The sequence below is a fragment of the Bradysia coprophila genome, assembly GCF_014529535.1.
Source record: "Bradysia coprophila strain Holo2 chromosome X unlocalized genomic scaffold, BU_Bcop_v1 contig_20, whole genome shotgun sequence".
Classification (NCBI taxonomy): domain Eukaryota; kingdom Metazoa; phylum Arthropoda; class Insecta; order Diptera; family Sciaridae; genus Bradysia; species Bradysia coprophila.
Window position 1 is genome coordinate 5,747,796 of NW_023503307.1, and position 6,221 is coordinate 5,754,016.

The 6,221-nt window shown below is 37.6% G+C and overlaps 1 long non-coding RNA gene across 1 annotated transcript; it reads right to left on the reverse strand.

The window, feature by feature from the left end:
- Window positions 1-873: 873 nt before the first annotated feature.
- LOC119068967 lies at window positions 874-5,238 on the reverse strand. The gene is made up of 3 exons (XR_005086256.1): window positions 5,228-5,238; window positions 4,991-4,995; window positions 874-1,204 (listed from the first exon to the last, which is right to left on the reverse strand). It is a non-coding gene; the product is annotated as an uncharacterized LOC119068967 (long non-coding RNA).
- Window positions 5,239-6,221: the final 983 nt, after the last annotated feature.

The following is a 6,221-nucleotide window of genomic DNA, read 5'->3' on the forward strand; positions in this document are numbered from 1 at the left end:
TAAAAGGAGACGTAGACATGTTAATTTAGTGTTGTCATATTTTTTTCCATTAATTTTTTTTAACATAACGTGCAGACAAAGATGATATGGGTCGATACGATATAAATATTTGGATGAAGTCATGGTGTAATTTTGTGTTATTAACAAAATAACTTTCATTGCTGGACTACAGCTTAATCAAATACTTACGTTTTTAGATGTATTTAAGATATTTTATGCTTTGCTTATTATATTGAATGAAAGTCAGGGTCTTCCATCAGAAAATCAATTGAAATGTCCGTAACGATGACTCTACTATGATTTGTTGAATATGGTCTAATTTAATGGTAAAAATGTCGAAACTGGCTTATTACATCAATAAGGAAAACAAGTGGAAGCTCTTCTTCTTCTTTTCTAGCCCGGTAATATTCACAGTAGCTCACAGAAAGTAATGTCCTCAACACAACGGGATAGCTAGATAATCACGATATCTAGAGTATTGACCAATTTTCAAGATGTTTTAGTCGACGAAGAATACATTTCTCGAGGTTGACCTCGTAGATGGATAATACTGAATTTAAGAGATGTGAGTAATTCCAAACAAACCACTTTTGGTAACTTTAGCAATTCTTATCCGATCTTCTAAATTTTTGCTTTAGTCATCGAAGGATTAAGTACTTGAGGCTGGGACATAGAAGTTTTTTTTATAAATATTTTTACATCGTTACCTCGTTGCGTAGAGTCGGCGTCTTTCAAATAAGTAACTCAATTTATTTCAGGTGTTTTTCAGCTGATTCAATCATTTTCACGTGTATGGTATAAAATTTTATTTAGAAACATAAATGAAAGGCATCATTTTACATGAGAATTACAAGTTGAAAATTTTGTCCAGCTTTTCTTTCTTAGGTTGTGTTCCAAGAATGCTACATGCATTCCCTTGTTGAATGGCCAAAGAAATTCTATCATATAAAAACTTTTTGGCACGCACATCACCCGATTCTTGAATTAGTTTTTTACCAATTGCATCAATGAAAGACTTTGTTTCGTCACACCAAGGGCCTAGCGTTTCGAATGCCAATCCAACGGATATGAAATTTGACGCCTTTATTTTAGTGTAATGATCGTGTTTTCGTTTGCAAGCGAGTTCGGCTGCAGCACCAGCCTTTTTCGATGTGGCATTTATATAAGAAGGTGCCAAGGTGTCGGACACATGTAACGTCCCATACTAGACGTTTTCCTTTTGACCAAGGAGCTAGAGTCACACCGTGTGGACGTTCGCCATCATCACGGGATAGGCCAGGTGGTTCAAGTGAACAACTGTGACGGGCTGACGTTAAAGCTCTTTTCATTGTATGGTTCATGTCCACATGTCTTGGGTAAGTTCCCTTGGCGTTAGGGCAGCTTAGTCCGTGTGTTCCGCTTTCATCCACTCCACATACGAGCCGCAAATGCATTTATATTTTTCGAAGCAATTTATTCCAAGACGAAGTGCTTGACATGAAGCCAACCACCGGATTCTGGCTGTTGCAATGCTTCTTACATGTTTCTACGGATGAGATAGATACACGCACGTGAAACAGACTTAAAAAAAATGGTTCGATTAGGTCGAACGATCTGAAAGTAATTAATTAAGAAAATAGAGGGGAATGAGAAAAATGTAAAGGAAGTCTTCGCTCTTAAACATGAGGGACTTGTAATCCAGTAGTAATGAGGGACCACTTAAAAAAAATCAATTAAGGGACCTGGCCCAACCTGTGGTATAAACGTTTTTTTTTTGTATAAGTGGACCAGCTAAAAAACAGCAAATTATTCATCTCTAAATGTTCACTGACGTCCGCTGCATAGAACATTTTTTTAAAGTTGTTTTTGAAAAATATTCTCTGCCTGGACCAATCTAAACCAATCTAAAAAAAATGGTTAATCAGATGCCAAATTAGTGTGTCAAATCGTAATTCTAGCTAATTGAAACACCAGGTGTTCGTCATACGAAATCATAATATTAGTGAAGGGAACCGAAAAACGATGAGTGCGAAGTATGCATTCAATTACCAATAAGCTGTTTATGCTTTTATCCTTGTTTGTTGGTAAAATTAAAGCAATTTCCTATACACATACTATAGAGAGATTTCATGTTCAAACGTAATAATGTAATCTGTTTGTCTACTCTAAATGACTAACAATAAATTCAATCAGCATACACACACAGAACGAGAATTAAGTTAACGAATTCAATTGTGATTAAAATTTTCACACACTTTTCACTTGCTGTGCACTATTTTACATAACAAAACGGATAAACTAGGTACCAACTTCTCTTTTACAATAATTGAAATTTATTTATTTGTGTTATATGTCCAAACTGCAAGCCATTTTTGACTCTCTGTTTTTTTTTTACTATGAATGGGGTGGTTCCCGAAATATCGTCTAAAATTGTTCTTTGTTAACGAAAGTTATTTTTTTCCTTTTACACAACATTCATTCAATTCAACATGAATGAATTTATGAATATCGTCAACGTAATTCACTATTGTAAACGTTGCGGTAAAAGCAAAAGCATGCTATTCATTCATAAGAAGAATTGTACAAAGATTTGGATTAAAGAAATGTGAGCTATTTGTGCGTTCCGTTTGGATTTGAAGAGTCAATCACGACATGACGTTTGTAGTTTTTTCAAATGCAAAATTTGTCGTAAGAAAATGTCTCAGAAAAACCAAACTGAAATGGATTGAGATTATCATTCAAGCGAGAGTATTTATTTTGTGACCAAATTGGACAATAGGCACGAAGCTGTGACATGGAAGTTAATCTTTAGACATTAATTTTACGATAAGTCGAGATCAATAATTAAAATCGGCTTCTTCATTGACTTATACGATTCGATACTTATTAAAGAGTATACAATTAGATTAGATTAGATTATTCATTTATTGAACAAGTTATTGATGTTAAAAATACACTGGCAGCACTGAAAAAAGTGGACGTCGTTTATGGACAGTCCATTGTCCATCAACACGTGAAAGTAATGACTCATTGTGAAATTTCGAATCATTGTAGATGAGACTAAAGCAATATTTCATTGTCCTGAAATTTCGACGACATGAGTATCGGTGACATCCTGAAGAAACGGTGACTTACTGAAAAAACAACGAGAAGAAATGGTGACTTCCTGAAGAAACGACGAGAAGAACCGGCCACTATAGTCGCCGTTTCTTCTCGTCGTTTCTTCAGGAAGTTATCGTTTCTTCAGGTAGTCACCATTTCTATAGGATGTCACCGTTTCTTTAGGAAGTCACCGTTTCTTCTCACCGTTTCATCAGAAAATCTGAAGAGTCGTCTTTACATGTCACCATTTTTTCAGAAAGTCACCGTTTCTTCGAAACCGTCGACTTCCTGAACGACGAGAAGAAACAACGACTTTCAGAAGCAACGCATCTCACCGTTCAATCTCTGATTGCAAGCAACTAAAACAAATAAAATAAAAAGCTTTGTATTTTATTTCAAATGAATAAAATCTACGTACAGTGGCTTATTCTTGATTTGAGATGAAATTTCGATTTCAAGAAATTGTTCAGTTGACAATCTCAACTCAAGATTACTAATTCAGCTGACATTGAGATCCCAAATCAACTCTAATTTTCGTCTCGCCGTAAAGGCGTTTTGTTGCTTCCTATGGAATTCATTATTTTACGAAATGTAACGTAAAGGAGTTTAGTTCATCACTACAGAATTCATCTTTTTACAACATGAAAACCAATTTTCATTGCACATAAAAAGCGTTTTAATACGCCGAGCGATCCTTCCCATTGCCCCGTAGCGAAGCGGAGGGCCGCAATGCGAGCCGAGCGCCGGAACGGTGTCGGTAACTTAGGAGTTAATTTTTTTTCTCTCGCATCGTGTCATAAATAGTCCGTGTAATTCATTGCACATAAAAAGCGTTTTAACACGCCGAGCGATCCGGCCCATTGCCCCGTAGCGAAGCGGAGGGCCGCAATGCGAGCCGAGCGCCGGAACGGTGTCGGTAACTTAGGAGTTAATTTTTTTTCTCTCGCATCGTGTCATAAATAGTCCGTGTAATTCATTGCACATAAAAAGCGTTTTAACACGCCGAGCGATCCGGCCCATTGCCCCGTAGCGAAGCGGAGGGCCGCAATGCGAGCCGAGCGCCGGAACGGTGTCGGTAACTTAGGAGTTAATTTTTTTTCTCTCGCATCGTGTCATAAATAGTCCGTGTAATTCATTGCACATAAAAAGCGTTTTAACACGCCGAGCGATCCGGCCCATTGCCCCGGAGCGAAGCGGAGGGCCGCAATGCGAGCCGGGCGCCGGAACGGTGTCGGTAACTTAGGAGTTAATTTTTTTTCTCTCGCATCGTGTCATAATTAGTCTGTGTCATTTTTTATATATACACGCACTGAATTTTGAAAACCGACACATTTTCTGTTTTGTGCTTTACTGCCTTTTTCTTAATTTTACATACATTTTTATATGGAGAAATCAAAAAACTCAAGTACAACACAGAAACATATCGCTCGGTGTCTTAAAACACTTTTATGTGACTAATTATGACACGATGCGAGAGAAAAAAATTAACTCCTAAGTTACCGACACCGTTCCGGCGCCCGGCTCGCATTGCGGCCCTCCGCTTCGCTCCGGGGCAATGGGCCGGATCGCTCGGCGTGTTAAAACGCTGTTTATGTACAATGAAAATTCGTAAAGGGATTACTTCCTTATGGTTGGTATTCAATACAGAAAGATTATTACAGCAAGACTATTCAACAACCAAAAAGTTACTGCCAAAAAGATACCGCCAAATCGCTTATTATCGACTTTCTGTATAGAGACGATAGAATTTCTACTTCATATATAGAGACGATAGAATTTGGTTTTTGGCCTTATGAAGAAACGTTGACTTCCCGAAGAAACGATGAGAAGAAATGGTGAGTTCCTGAAAAAACGATTAGAACCTTCCGTCGCCGTTTCTTCAGGAACTTGTTATTTCTTATGAATTCACCGTTTCTTCTCGTTGTTTCTTCAGGAAGTCATCGTTTTCACAGAAAGTCAGCGCTTTTTACATAAAACGGCGACATCCTGAAGAAACTGTGACTTTCTGAAGAAACGACGAGAAGAAACGGCGAGTTCCTGAAGAAACGGTGACTTCCTGAAGAAACAGCGACTTCTTGAAGAAACGGCGACTACTCGCCGTTTCTTCAGGAAGTCGCCGATACTCATGTCGTCGAAATTTCAGGACAATCAATATTTCCCATCAAAATCTTGCGTACATTTGTTTCCTTTACGAAGATACTTGAAGCGGAAATGTTGGAAAAACTAAATATATTTCGGAAGTATTTGCGCTGCGACCAAGGTTTGGTTCCACGGCAGTGTAAGATATACCAGGCAGGAGCGGTTAATTTTTGAAACGTCAAATTAGGTCTCGTATGTTTAGTATGAAAATGAACTCAAATGAAGACTGATATAAATTAAATTAATTTTATTCGTAATATATAAGACTATTAGATAATTCAATTCCCTAGTCAAATCAAGCGCTACTGTCTGGTCTATTTTTCTCTGCCGTGTTTCGTTCCCATCGCATGGCAATGAGTAAATTCATCTTGAATAGCCGATAGTCAGTTCTGTGGAACGGCCTTCAACGAATGCAATCCAATTGGAGGTATTCAATCCACAATATCCACATGCGATATCGTGTACACGTAACGCATGTGGATTGAATAAGGATAATTGCATTGTAATTGTAACTTCTTATTTTTCCTCGCCTGCACAAAAAATTGGTCCTGACCCTTTGCATAAATGGAAGGAAATCCATTTAAAGTCTTGTCACACAGGGAGAAAAAAAACCAGCCCTACTAGTGTGACATTTAGAAATAATAAAGCGCCGTGTACCATCATGTACACCTAAAAGTGCTGCCGGCCGTGCTGATAATCTCTGATTCTTTATTAGCCCAATTTGTTCCACAAATTTACATCTGTATTGGTGGACCAAATCAATGAGAAATTGATGCATGGCGGCATTGTTAGGTGTTCATGCCTTTAGAGATTATTTAAACAAATATTTGTTTTAGGTCAATTATACGCGAATTTGGCCCGACCTCAAAATTTTGTTTCATAATTTTAATATGGGACTTTTGCGTTTGAAAAATGGAGGTTTGTCGTTAATATTGTTTTGTTCTTCTTCTCGATATGTTCAGCATTCTCTACGATTCGTCTGAATTAGACATTTAAAAGCC